Below are 15,594 nucleotides of genomic sequence, written 5' to 3'. Positions count from 1 at the left end.
AGAAATGCAGCGCTCACAGTCTGCTTTACCTGGAACATCTTGCCTCACAATGAACATCTTCAGATGTTTTTCTACTGCAGCAATTTCCTCTGGTGTCCAACGTTTTACAGCGGCTTGCTTACCTAAGAGGGCAGAAAAAGATCACGTTTTGATTAAATTGACAATTTGCAGAGCTGTGATCCACTCACTCTGAAAAGTACAGACAGCTCATTATGCCGCTAACTGCGCAAAATGAGCTTCCACTCTTTGTTGAAAGTAAATGCGTCTGTATTATGCATATTTCAGCAGTATTTGAAATATTATTTTGTTATTAAAGAATGCGATTAACTGCTTCAAATTGATATTAAAATGCCCACAACAATACTTTCTGGACAATGTTTAACCAAACTGGTTAAACGGGGCTCTATTTTGACTGCCTAAGTGATTTATTACTTTAAGACTAGTCATCTAAATTTAGGTCTTGCCAGTCTTTGTATTTAAAACCGCATGAAAAAGCGTGAGTGGCAGCAAGACAGGGCAGGAGTAGCACATGGAGTTAGCACCAAAGCTACAAGATAGATAGATAGATAGAAGAATTAAGAGACATGCTTTTATTCAAAGATATAACCATCAACATTAATTTTCAAGGCAACCAATAGACAATTTTCATTAAAAGCAAGATAAAAGACCCTAAAAATAAATGAGTGGCACCAGCCCAAAAGAGAATGCAAGCCCCAAAGCTTACCTCTCTTTTTTGTAGACACACACTGGTTTTCGAATTGTGATGTGGAGGTACCTTCCTGCAAGGATGATATGCTGACCTCATCTTCTGAACCCTGTTCTCCTGGCACACTGACATCTGGACACAGAAAAAACGTTTGTATTAAAAAGAATCCAAGACATAAATTATGAAGAAACGGTCAGTACAGCAATTATTTTATATAAGTTTATAACATAATTTAGTATATGGCATTTGTGTCTCTTAAAAATGAGCTCACCTGTCGAAGATACTCCCTGGTTTTGGACTTGTGATGCAGAGGTACACTTGTGCAGGGATGACATGCTGAACTCATCTTCTGACCCCTGTTCTCCTGGCATACTGACATCTGGACAAAGAAAAAGTTTATTCAACCATGCAAGACAGACATGATGACCCTAATATTAAGAAGTCAGTAAAGCTAGCTTGATAAGAACAAAATACAAATGCAAAGCTCATAAATCTTTATGAACAATGACAGTTTATAACCAATTGAAAAACAATCACATACCTTCAATGTCCTCTTCTGAAGGCCCCTCCATGCCAATGGTCTCTAAAATGTTAATTGATATATTACTGAGTTGGAAAGCTGAAACTGAGAAACTGATCAAGAGTAAAACAAAAGCTAATGTTGTTTTAACTACAACTGAGTAGATATAATCAAAATACAATACTCGTATGTCAAGTCGCTTGTATCTTGAGGTTCCACTGTACTTTTAAAAATCCCTATGTTTTACAGGGTAAATAGTTGCTTACTGAATCCTGAAGACTAAATGTCATATACTGCACCTTTAAAATTTAATAAAACTGACTGACCATTCACTTCAACTTGAATTCATCCAGACTCTTTCCTTTGTATTCTCCTAGTCGTCCTGTTCCATTGCAAGGAGCACTTTGCTGATTTTGGCCAACTGGAGGGTGCCCTCCGGAAGGCGCTAGTGCTTTCGGTGGACAGCGATATTATGCCCGAGGAAGTCGGCCAACTGATCAAGCTCTGTGGTCTTAAGGTTCAATACCGTAGAGAGGGTGGCGATATGTTTCCTTAGTTTTGTTGATGTTAATGCTTTAGGATTTTTGATATCATCACATTCTGTCACAAACTGCCTTATGCAGTCAGAAGCCCTTATGCAATGGACAGAGCGTGGTAATGCAAACAGATATTCATTCTCAGACAGCACCCCGCATTCTTCTCTCTTCTCGTTTAGAGCATCAAGTGACTCCCTCATGAGTGGGGTTAAAAGAACTGGAACCTTTCTTCCTCTCTTTCCTACAATTGTAATCCTTACAAAATGTTTGCACAATTTCTGTTCAAGCGGTGTAAGGGCCAAGCTAACGTCATCATGTGTGTCTGATATGTCCTTTGAAAGGTACGCAGAGAGAAGCATCCTGGACACTTCCCCTCCTCTCCGGCGGTTAAACAGTACAACTTGTGTCACTGTCACTTTTGCAAGCTCCTTCCAGTTTGATGGTGATGGGTGTTCTTGCAGATCATTCAAATGTTGATGCCGTTTCTCAGCTAAATGACAATGAAGCTTTTGGATATCTTGTGTGAAAGGTAAGAGTTGAGGAGCATTCCATTTGCTCTGGTCGAGTTGAGCTAATGCTTGGCTTGCAATGTCAAATCTCCAACTTTCTTGATAAAGCTGCACAAACTCCTCAGCATCTTGAGTAGCTTGTCTATCTTTCTTTTTCAGGCCTTCGGACTTGATATACATGGCCAAAGAATGCAAGCTGTGTCCAACCTTGCGAGCAAGAGACGGACGTTGGTATTTACCAGTTTTGCTGACACGGTGGAGGCCCAGGTTTCTCAATACGGTCACTCACTCACTGCGTAGCCCGTTATCTCAACAGCGTTCTCCACTGCCAGCCCAGAGTTAGCATCACCGGCACCTACACACACATACATTAACACACATAATCTCAGCCACATAGTCACCCTAGCCTCTCCCTCGATAGAATTAGACATCAGTCCACCCCCCACTCACTCTGTTCCTCCTCCCCCTCATTTAGATTCCACCAAGCAGCGACCCCAGTCACAGAACCGGACTGGCACAGGTACAGCGGAGAGACCCAACGAGGTGGCTAAGCATTAAAAAATGATGATGGGACAAAGCAAAGGGAAATGTCCCAAAATGCAATCCCACTCTGAAGCCACCTCAAACAACATAGAGTCTCTTCCGCTGTCCGTCCAGTCCGCGAGCACACCCTCACAGCGCACTTTGCAGCTTGAATTCCATCACGCCCTCAATTCGGCCTTGTTAAGTCCCCGCACCATCACTCCCGAGCGCAGGCGACCGAGTGTACCCACCGGCACGCAGCCTCGACCGAACAAGATGATATTCAAAATAAACAGACACGATCCTACTGGCATAAAGTTAGGGATTGGACTATTTGTTCCACCAAGCCCGTAGTGATCATCGGTGACTCAAACCTGAGTCGGATCCCTCCCCACACACACATAGATATCCAAATTGACAGTTATCCCCGTGCCAAATTCCAACACATCACACAGATTCTAGATAAAAATCCCCCCAATACACACACCAAGATTGTGGTGCTCTCTCTGGGCATCAACCATAGGGAGAACCTGTTCGAGTCGGTAACGGGCTCTCTCCAGGCACTGCACCGCAAAACCGTAGAAAAATACCCGCAGGCCACAATCTATGTCCCCATCATTAATTTCTCCAAACACTTAGCAGCACCACATCAGACACTACTAACAAAACTTAATGCATTCATCACCACTAAATACAATACACTATTTGAAATACACCACTCTGAATTCTACACAGCTCACGACGACATACATTGGACATCCAACACTGCATCACACATATTACAACACTGGCTGTCTCAGTTAAACTTCGGGCGGGGGCTAAGTCCCAACAGGGACACCCCCGCCCCCAGGAATCTAACATTTTAAATCTATCAACCATCTTTCATCTGTCAGAAATGGAGACTCAGCTGCTGCAGAGGGGCCTCAGCTTCATCCCCACCCCCCATACCTCAGACAAATTAGAATTCCTCAGGGATGTCCATAAATATAACAGGTCATTAAAATTAATAGAACATTTCCATGACCGTCCCGGTGGGCCCATTCCACCATTTCAGGGACCGTCCAGTTGGGAACCACCGCCGGGCGTCTTGTCGGGGAACCTCACCACACTCCTCCGTTGCAATAAATACATAGCCACACATAACCACTCAACCAACACCTTAGAAACACCCAACATTACTGAACAAGAATATACGGCACTTAGACACCTGCGTAATTACAAACACATAGTCATTAAACCTGCAGACAAAGGATCCAAAATAGTCATCTTAGACACACAACAATACCTCTTAGAAGCACACAGACAGTTAGGGAACACATTACATTACAGACCCATACAGGATTCACTCCAATTGGCCACACAACATCAAATTCGGAATATATTTACTGACCTCCACAAACTAAAATACATTACACATAGACAGAAAATATATCTAGATGGTCCAGACACTCCACTGCGAACGCCTCTTTTTACCTTCTACCTTCTTAGTGCCGCCGGGACGGCCCATCATTTCCGATTGTGGTAGCGAGTCCTCTGCAGCAGCTGAGTTTATTGAATACTACCTCAACCCCATCTCCCGGAAACACCCCAGCTACATCAAAGATACCTATCACTTCATCCAAACACTCAATAACACACCGGTTTCCACACAAGCGTTTTTATTTTCAATTGATATAGATTCCCTATACACCAATATCGATGCACGGGACAGCAATGGGCAAGAAGTTCGCACCCAGCTATGCGAACATCTACATGGCTGGGTTCGAACATTCTGCTTTGCAGTCTTGCCCATTGCTGCCACAGGTGTACTGTCGGTTCCTGGATGACATCTTCGGGGTCTGGCCACATAGTTTAGATCACTTCCTACAATTCATACACATATTCAATACACATCACCCTACAATTAAGGTTAAATATACACAACATGCACAACACATAGATTTTCTAGATACAACTGTTTTTTTCCCCACACACAAACGCACCACAAACAGTCCTGCACACAAAAGTTTATTTCAAACCCACCGACACACACGCACTCCTCCATAAAAGCAGTTTTCACCCCAAACACACATTCGCGGGTATTATTAAATCACAAATCATCCGGTTTCACAGACTCTGCACAGAGGAGACGGACATGCGGGGGGCGACCAGGACCCTCTTCAGGGTCCTGAGGGGCAGGGGGTACACCAAGCGTTTTTTGCGTTCCATCTTGTCCAGCACATTGGCGGAGCTCGGGCGACGGGCCCCCTCGGGGTCCTCCTCCCCGTCTGGGTCCTCGTCCCTGGGCGCTGCCGGTGTGTTGGACTCTCCCGCCTCCCCCTGCCCTAAACCTAACCCCGCCTCCCCTTACCCTAACCCCGCCTTTCCTTGCCCTGACCCTAACCCTCACCCTAACCCTAATCCTAACCCTAACCCCTCCACCCCGTGCCCTAACCCTAACCCCAACCCACTATCCCTCCGCGCGCCGTCTCCTCCTCACCATTCACCACCCACCCCGTCTCACCCTAGCCCATTTCTCCACCACGTTAATTCTAGTCAGCGCACAATCACCACGTCTCACCATAACCCCTCGTCACCCACTCCGTTTCACTCTAACCCGCCTGTGGCTCCCACTGTGGGCCCCCACCATCTCCCTGACCCTAACCCCGCTCCCCTCCTCTATGCCTCACCTTGGCCGGCTCCCTCATACTGGAGGGACGGACCTGGTGTCCGCCCCTATCCTCCACAGCCCGGCTGAGGTGGGGCCTCCACTAGGAGTGCCTGGATCCCTGAGTCAGGTGGTCTTCCCAAACAGGTTCCCTGAGGGGACCCCTGCCATCAGGAGCGGAGACGTTCAAGGGCGGCAGCCACACACACGCATCATACCCCTCATCAGCACATATACACAAAACATCAGACACATACACTCCAAACTGAAAAACGCATTCACACACGCACAACACAACATTCCCGCACTTCAAAATCACAAAATCATTTCAGCTTTTAGGAAAAACCGGAACCTGCAGGATGTCCTGGTGCGGGCCCGCTTCTCCACGGACACTGGAGGCGCCCCCTCTCAACACCGAGGCCATTTCCAGCAGTTGGCGGTTATCCGCAACCAGCTCGCCTCCACCTCCAGCCCTATCACACAAAAACTTACTATCCTGGACAAAAACATCATTTACGCCATTACATGCTCCGAATGCCACATCATCTATGTCGGCGAAACAAAGCACACCATATTAAACAGACTAAAACAACATTTATATACAATACACATAGGCACACTCAACACTCAAATAGTCAAGCATTTCCAAACACACCCCATTACCTCATTATTCATCACCGGGCTGGAGATGAAGGCGTGCTGGTCGGACAGACAGAGGAAGGCAGCGGAGCACAGATGGATATCCAAACTTAGGACCGTTACCCCCTTGGGCCTTAACATTAGGGAGTAGGGTCCGCGCTTGTCCATTTCTGGGGGGGCTGGGTTGTCTCGGGATTCCTCCCCGGGTTTTCTTCTAGCGCGGCATCGGGTCGACTGTGCGTTTTAATGTGTTGCATGTTTTTACCCTTCCCGTGTGCTCTCTTTTCTAATATTTTATTCCCCTGGTGTCTTCTTTTACACAATAGTATGTTCTGAATGTTTGAATGGTTTTATTATGTCTCTTTTACCGTTATTTATTTATTTATTTACCTATTTATTTACTTATTTATTTTATTTATTAAGTTTGATTTAGGTTTTATATGTTCCTACCATGATTTTATATGTGCATGCGGATTGTTTTATTTATTAAAGGGGCTCCTGCAGTTCACCAATGAATTCTTTCGATATTGCAGCTTGCTCCTCTTTTTCTCTTTATATATTATTTATACATATACATATATTTTTCATGCGCATGTCTCACCATTTGATGACAATATTAGTGTGAATGGACTAGTATGTATGAGTGCGTACTTATTTATGCATCTATATATCTATATATTTATCTTTCCTTTATTTTTATTCTTGCATATATATTTATACGAAAGGTTGATGGGCAGGATCCTTGGATCCCCCACTTTTATTATTTAGCATGCACCATTTTAACTAGAAGTGTTTTTATCGACCCGTTTGCTGCGCCGACTACCCCTTTATGGGGGGTCTCTCGGGGCCCCGGCCTCCTGGGCACTCTGGCGGTGACGACTCCCTGCTCCCTCTGATCCCCCTGGGGGTACAAAATAGACTGCTTCGCGCCTCCTCAGACCCCAACTGCTGGTCCCCCTGCTCTTTCTTCCCTTCCTCTGCTTTTATCTTTACTTTTATTTTCTCTTCACAGAAAAAGAAAAGAACAAACAAAAAAATGAAAAATATTAATGAAAAAAAGAAAAAAAGAAAAATACCAAAAAAAGAAATAACATATAACATAATAACTGCTTTTTATAATAAAGAAGAAAATTAATGAAAGGATTGGGAGATGGTGTGCCAGTGCACCCAGGGTCCATGACCATCAAGAGCTGAATGTCATTATAAAACCTGACATAATCTCAACTCCAATTTTAACAGTTCAGTGAGAACCAAACGGAAGGGCCCCATATGGGTGAGACTAGAAACATACGAGTGTTAAATACTATAACTATTGCTTTAAAACATGTAACAGCTCAGACAGTGTACAATTCTAAATGTTAAAATTGGAGTTGAGATTATTCCAGGTATTGGACAGAGCCATAAAAACAGTTTCAGTGAGAACCAACGGAAGGGCCCCATATGGGTTGAGACTAGAAACATACGAGTGTGTACAGTATGTTACCTGCTCCCACTAACAAGGGACTAGAGAAAGAGTGTGTTTGACATAAAATGACTCCACAAGGACATGACTGGAAACGAGTGTGTTTGACATTAACCGGCCTTTATCACACCACCCAATAAGTAATCCTGACTGCATTAAAGCAATGTAAACATTGGCCAATTTTGGTAGTAGAACAACCACATATATTGATGATGACTGTCTCTACAATGTCATTTTACCTGTGTGTGAGTCTCATCTGACTTTGATTTCTCATGGAACGTCTGATGTACAGGGCTGGTCTCTGTCTCGACTGCTGCTGCAGGAGTCTGAGGGTCTTTCATCTGAAATGTAGATACCAGACAAGAAGACACTTAGAACTGACTGAAATCACAACTGTATGTAGAGACATTCAAAGGCTGATAATGTTACCCAATGGTAAAACAGTTTCTCAAACAGTACAGACCTTCAAACTGAGAGCACAGCATTGTCATTCTGAGGTATTAGCAACTCTCATAATCCATTACAAGGGTCTGCGGTGGGTCACATTCTAAATATTGCTTTAAAACATGTAACAGCTCAGGCAGTGTACAGTTATAAATGTTTTTGTTGCACTGTCCAACGCCTGACATAATCTCAACTCCAATTTTAACAGTTTCAGTGAGAACCAAACGAAAGGGCCCCATATGGGTGAGATTAGAAATATACGAGTGTGTTACAGTATGTTACCTGCTCCCACTAACAAGGGTCTAGAGAAAGAGTGTGTTTGACATAAAATGACCCCACAAGGACATGACAGGAAACGTTTGTGCGTTTGACATTAACCGGCCTTTATCACACCACCCAATAAGTAATCCTGACTGCATTAAAGCAATGTAAACATTGGCCAATTTTGGTAGTAGAACAACCACATATATTGATGATGACTGTCTCTACAATGTCATTTTACCTGTGTGTGAGTCTCATCTGACTTTGATTTCTCATGGAACGTCTGATGTACAGGGCTGGTCTCTGTCTCGACTGCTGCTGCAGGAGTCTGAGGGTCTTTCATCTGAAATGTAGATACCAGACAAAAAGACACTTAGAACTGACTGAAATCACAACTGTATGTAGAGACATTCAAAGGCTGATAATGTTACCCAATGGTAAACAGTTTATCAAACAGTACAGACCTTCAAACTGAGAGCACAGCATTGTCATTCTGAGGTATTAGCAACTCTCATAATCCATTACAAGGGTCTGCGGTGGGTCACATTCTAAATAATGCTTTAAAACATGTAACAGCTCAGGCAGTGTACAGTTATAAATGTTTTTGTTGCACTGTCCAACACCTGACATAATCTCAACTCCAATTTTAACAGTTTCAGTGAGAACCAAACGGAAGGGCCCCATATGGGTGAGACTAGAAATATACGAGTGTGTTACAGTATGTTACCTGCTCCCACTAACAAGGGTCTAGAGAAAGAGTGTGTTTGACATAAAATGACCCCACAAGGACATGACAGGAAACGTTTGTGCGTTTGACATTAACCGGCCTGTATCACACCACCCAATAAGTAATCCTGACTGCAATAAAGCAATGTAAACATTGGCCAATTTTGGTAGTAGAACAACCACATATATTGATGATGACTGTCTCTACAATGTCATTTTACCTGTGTGTGAGTCTCATCTGACTTTGATTTCTCATGGAACGTCTGATGTACAGGGCTGGTCTCTGTCTCGACTGCTGCTGCAGGAGTCTGAGGGTCTTTCACCTGGATTTCAATTAAACAACAACTGATGTTAAACCACATCACACAGATGAAAGATTTTATGCATTTACATAGATACACTCAGAGTATACTGGAAACATGATTAATATTGGACAAAATTTGCTTTACAAGATGGCATTTTTTACATAATTTGTCAAAAAAAACAAACCCCGTGCCTAATCTAACCAACTCACCTTCCTGCGCCAGGGCCATTTTGCATTACCATAGTTGTACTCAATTTCAGATCCTATTTCTATTTTCTTCAGAGCAAAAAGGCACAAGTGTGGCTTGTTGTCAACTGTGATTTTTTTCATGACACAATTTGGATTTTTTGGTTGTCATTCACTAATCGTCCAGAGATCCATCTTCTTTAGATGCATCAAGGCTGAAAAGTATAAGAAAATTGTAATTGTGTTATAATTTTAAACAGTTTTATAGGAAGAGGTATTTTAAAAGTATTTACAAGAGTATTTGTGCTTTAGTTCAATTATTAACTATTAAAAGGGTTAACTTAGAATTTCTCCAATCTATACAAAACATCTACAGTATCTTTACATGCTTACCACAAGCGACGGTTCTGCCACACAAAGTCATAGAGAAATGTGCTTTCAGTGTATGAATACAGTCGTGATTGGCAGTCGTCCTGTGCGAGGAGTTCCCCCCTGTACTCTAAGACAAAGTCCCCTCTTTCAATGGGCTGCATGGCAAACACTCCTCTTCCTACAAGAATATAATAAAGTAAACACTTCAGTCTGGGCAGTCTAAAAGAGATGTTGCAGTTTTTTGTAAAGTGAGTTTGTGTGCAACACTTATGTCTAGTTGATATATTACCTGCAGACAATGCTCAACACTCTCTCAGTTATGATGGGGACAGCAGTTAGAGTTATTTTAGCCTCCTAAAATCTTGAATTAAAGGCATTGATATGCAAGTGCAGTGAATATCTGCAATATTTTTCAGCAGTTTAGCCAGTTGTAACATATTATTTTTGTTGGAGGGGTGCCCTGTCCATGCTCTCTGTTCTGTTCCCTTGAACTGAAGGTGCTGTGAGCCATCTAGTGCAGGTAACACACCAGTAAAGCATAAGTACATCATACAACCCAGTTTCAACAAGATGAACTATCACTGTGACTTTTGGCATGCAACATGACCCACAATTTGGAAGTTAAATGTGGTAAAAGGATGCTCTAGTGAAACTGCCTTTAAATGCTGGATGTATTGAAGCAAGATGTCCAGTATAATAAGCACAACACTGCTTCCTTAACCCTTTTGGAAATGCCAACAAAACCTTTTTTGATTTTTTCATTTAGACAGGATGCAACACAGAAATGTGGAACACTTTAGTTCATTTAACCTATGTTCAAAGTAGAAATGGAACAGATGTGATCCATAATCAGTATCAGGTGCTTGTATTGAAGTCATTAATGAATTAACTGATGTCACTGATCCATAAACCAATCCAGATTCTAAAATAAATAGAAATAAAGAGCAAGAAAGTGCTACTTGAGGGTCCCTGCACCATTTTAAAAATCAAAAAAACCTTCCTAAAAACTCAGTAAATGAAAATTAAGACCCAACAGGCTATGGGGAACAACAAGAAAGTAACTAAATTCCATACATGAGAATAATGACATCTACTTTTAATATTTTGTAATGCAGATGTTTTATCCCTCTTGATAGCCCTCTGCCCTGTAAATAAACTCTGCCCTGTCGTCATATCCACTTTACTGTTTTTCTTTTGGATGTTGTGTCAAGGAACCTTCTGCTACTTACCTTTGCAACTGTTGATAAATCTTGCCAATAATCCAGACTTGTCAGTGCAAGACAGAATATATGTCTTTGCATCATCTTCAGGCTTTATTCTTCTCCTTTTAGACATAATGGTTCTGTAATAATAATTGTAATAATTACTGTACATTCATCATAAGAGAATTGTTCTATAGCTATGCTATTCTGCAAAAATGATATTTACATACACATCTGAATAAAAATTATGAACAGATTTCAAATGTAAAAACAAGAGGTATCCCATGCAGTCAGTGTAATAACATGATCCAACCCTGATTTTGAACCATTTGATGACATGACCTGGAAGCTTTTGAGATAAAATGCAGTGATGTTGATAGGTTTTCAATGTAGTGAGTCCCCGGGACCCACAGGTGGCGAGTTGGGTGGGTCCCTGAGAAATTCAATGGGTCCCGAGTCGACTCCCCAGTTTAAAAAATGTTTCTTTTTTATTATTATTCTATTTCTTAAATTAAATTAATAGTGTTAAACTCCTTGATGGTGGTATGATATGGTTAGAGCTGGAGTACTCAACCGTTCATGTTTAACACTAGAAACGCCGGGCCATTTTTACTTACTCCTAGCGCCGCAAGAGGCTAAGTCATTTTAATGAGAGGCTGTGCATTTGCACATACTGATCACTAGGTGGCGCCAATGAGCTATTACCGCGCGAGCGCCACATTTGTGTGTGTGTGTTTGTGTGTGTCACAAGCCTAGTCCTCACGATTTTGTCATAAGTATATTCAATCAGAAGGATTGCAAAAAAATCCTGTTTGATTTGCTCATTCGACACGAATGAGCACAGCATCGAGCGGAAACGTGGGTTTATTTACTATGAAGTTCGTATTTTTAATTGTTGAAATGAAATCAGCGGTGACGAGCTAGTTGTTTTGGTAGCGGCTAAATTAGCATGTCGCGATACTTTGTACAGGGGATCACGTCTGCGCCAAGTAGATGCGCAGAGGGTTGAAACAGCGCTTGTCCGATCTGCTCACAAGAAGGTTTCTTTGGCCAGTTACTGTGATTAAACACGAGTTGTTTAATGTTCACAATGTATCGTTTTTCATGGGGAAAATGAGATGCGTCCCCGGGACGCATGGATAGTGCGTCCTTTCAGATTTTAATGCGTCAGGGACGCAGGACGCGTACCTAGCAACATCACTGAAAATGCTAATATTTATAAATAAAAAATAATAAATCGCCAGCTGCTAGGGCAGGGCGATATAAATTCAAACGAGACCTTTATTTTGCGTTAAAATAACTAGTACATTTCCTTACTTGAGCTGCCAGTTAGCTTTTATTCCTCCTCTGCCTCTGTCCAAGTGACCTGCTGCTCGTTGACGTTGTCACGTCAGAGTCCCCAATAACCCCAGAAAAAGTCGCTAGATTTGTCTAGTCGCTTTTTGGGAAAAAAATAAATCGATGGAGGGCCTGAAAAGTTGCTAAATATAGTGGAAGTTGTCAACACTGGACCACTAATTAGTGTGTCAATAAACAACCGAAGCAGCGGGGTTAGAGGTGGAGCACAAGTCACCCGCGTGTCGGGTCCTACTAAACCTTGGGAGCAATCTGGGAGCAATCTTTGGGGGGCTGTACTGACTGACTGAGTTACAGCCCCCCAAAAATAGCTCCCAGATTGCTCCCAAGGTTTAGTAGGACCCCGCGTGTCAGCAGTTGCAGTGCATTGTGGGATTTGTAGTACGAGTGGTGGAAGTGCGATTTACTAGCGGGCCATTACTAATAGACACATTTATTCGGCCACGGAAAAAAATTTCTATATATATCTAGCATCGCCATTCAGCTAAACAATATAGAAACATGACTTTTGGTCAATATCGCCTAGCCCTACTAGCTGCTAATGTTAGTAGTGGCCCGCAATGCTAATATTAACCGCTAGCGATATTTGCTAACGCTGAAAGCGTTAGCTCATTAACGTTAATTAGTCAGCTGGAGTCGGGTATAGCAGCTGGCACTGTAGCAGCTGCCAGTCACATTACATTATATTATAATAACATTATACTATAATAACATAATAATATAACAGCCAATTAAATCTAAAATCGAGCGTTAGCATATAACCACATGTGGCTAATGGTAGCAGCTAGCGGTTATTGTATTACAGTAAATAACGTCACTAAGATAAACGATATTAATTGAACAAAATCATGCTCACCTGTTGTATGCAGGTATCACAGACATCACATTAAAATCAAATATCCCATCTTGCTATTTTCTTCTGTGTCTTCGATGTTTTCTTATATTATATTAACTTTGATCTTGACCGTGATTCTTCTTCTGTCTCTAATTCGCGGCAGCTCCCACAGCACAGCAATTTGATTGGCCAAAGGGACTCACTTCCTTCGGGTGTGTCCATGGTGTGTGCACACATTTCCGGAAAGTGTGTGTCGGTGCTATAGCACCTTACAGGCTCCGGGGGCGGTAGTGAGCAAAACGTTTACACACAATTACACACTCATTTCCAGTTGGCCCACTCAGTTTTTGTGACCCCGTGGGCCAATTCAAGAAAAAGCAAGAGGGACATCAGGGGAGGGTTCTGAGATCATTGCAAATGAAATCGGTGTGGGGCCCACCATTTTGGGCCCCACACTGGTTTAGGGCCCCCCGCCGTTGGTTTGCTCCTCGCGAGGTGACCCGCTGAAGTAAGAAATGTGAGTGCACCCACACACACACACACACACACACACACACACACACACACACACACACACACGCCTCCTTTTTGAAAAGTCGGACTAAAGGACCTTCGGACCAATGGGTTTCGTTTTCGGAACATTGAACCGTCGGAATAGTGGCATGTCGATCTAATGGGAAATATTTCGGAACATTGAGACGTCGGAACAATGGTGCGTCGGAATTACGGGCAGGCCCCCTAGATATAAACAGCCAGTTGCGAGGCAATTGTTGCATTCATCATGGATCAATCGACTGATAAGGGACCCAAGAGGCGACTGTCGGTGGAACAAAAGAAGAATGGACCAGAAAAGAGATCAGACACGAGTGAAAGGGGAACTATGCAACTTTTTTGGCTTGATTTACCTTAATATAACAGGCTAAGAAGAGTCATTGCGATGGTTCTATTATGCATTTATGTTCGATTGTTCGTTGTTTCGACTCCCCCTTGCGCATCTTGGCGGAGAAAAGGAATATGTTTCTGCCGGCGACCCGCCGCCCACTCTCGCGGGAGTCTCGGGTCTCGCAAAGTAACGAATTGCTTTACGGCACAGACCCCCAAACACGGAACCGGCTCGATATAAACACAAGTAACTAAGGGATTGTTACTTTCATCATAGATCAGCCGACTAAAAAGAGACAGAGAAACCCAATGTCGGAGGAACAGAAGAAGAGAAAAGGGAGACTGACCGACAGAGAGGCCAGACATGAGTAAACGTTGGGCAAGCTTTTCAGGAATAGCGTGAACTGAAAGAAAAAGAAGACTGCAAATCAGACGCCGACTTGGCCGTGTTGCTTTTGAAATTGAAAGTACCCTTGGGTGAACTTTGTCTTCGTGGTATTCTTGATGTTGATAGTCTCTGTACAAATGTGTTTGCTCAACCATTTTGTTGTGAGCCCTGTAAAAATTGTTTTCTCGACCGTTTTGTTGTTGTTGTTTTGTTGTTGTATAAACACCTTTGTTTCCATGGGTGTTTTGCTGTTTGTTTGTCTCGTCCCCCGGATACAGACTGAACCCCCGAATCCAGGTTCTTGTTTATTTAGATTATTATGTTGGCCAACACTCTTACACAGATTGTTCTGTTCAACCTAAGATAAAACAATTATAATCTAGGGCAGTGGTTCCCAAACTGTGGTACGCGTACCCCCAGGGGTACGCCACGTGACACAGGGGGTACGTGAAAAAATGCAAAAGAAAAAAAATAAAAAACATCGTTTGTAAAGAGCGTCATTACATGTTTAAACCGGCGGATTAATAAGCGCCTGTTCACTCACTGTCATGCATAGACATGTATAGGCTACCCTCTGGTGGTCAGTGAATTAATTGCACTGCCGAAACAAACACGTTGCCCGCCGCCCGGCTAACCGCCGTAAATGGATAAATGGCTAAAAAGGATAAATTGCCCTTCCAGAGGGACATGCACTGCTGCCACCAGTCAGCTAACAGTCGAAGGTGCACTTTCCAGCGACAACAACCCACATTATTCGTCACCTTCAACGTCGTCTACCTTTGACCGGGATGCTAGCGATGCACCTGTGGCTGGTCACGCTGAGAGCATAGCCACGGACAGTGGTGAGGAGTCCGATGCAGAGCCTCCTGATGCGGGAAAGCATGCAGCGACGGGCAAAGGAACAACCTCGTCAAAAAGGCGAAAATATGATGAAAACTATATTGCTTTGGGGTTCACTAAGATTAATACTGGTGGATTTACTCGGCCACAGTGTGTTATATGTGCAAAAGTACTGTCTCACAACTCAATGAAACCGTCACTGTTGCGCAGACATTTAGAAACAAAACATGCTAATTTGAGAAATAAGCCACGGGAGT

The sequence above is a fragment of the Gadus morhua genome, chromosome 18 (genome assembly GCF_902167405.1).
Source record: "Gadus morhua chromosome 18, gadMor3.0, whole genome shotgun sequence".
Classification (NCBI taxonomy): Eukaryota; Metazoa; Chordata; class Actinopteri; order Gadiformes; family Gadidae; genus Gadus; species Gadus morhua.
The sequence above is the reverse complement of the archived record's forward strand: the minus strand, read 5'-3'. Positions refer to the sequence as shown.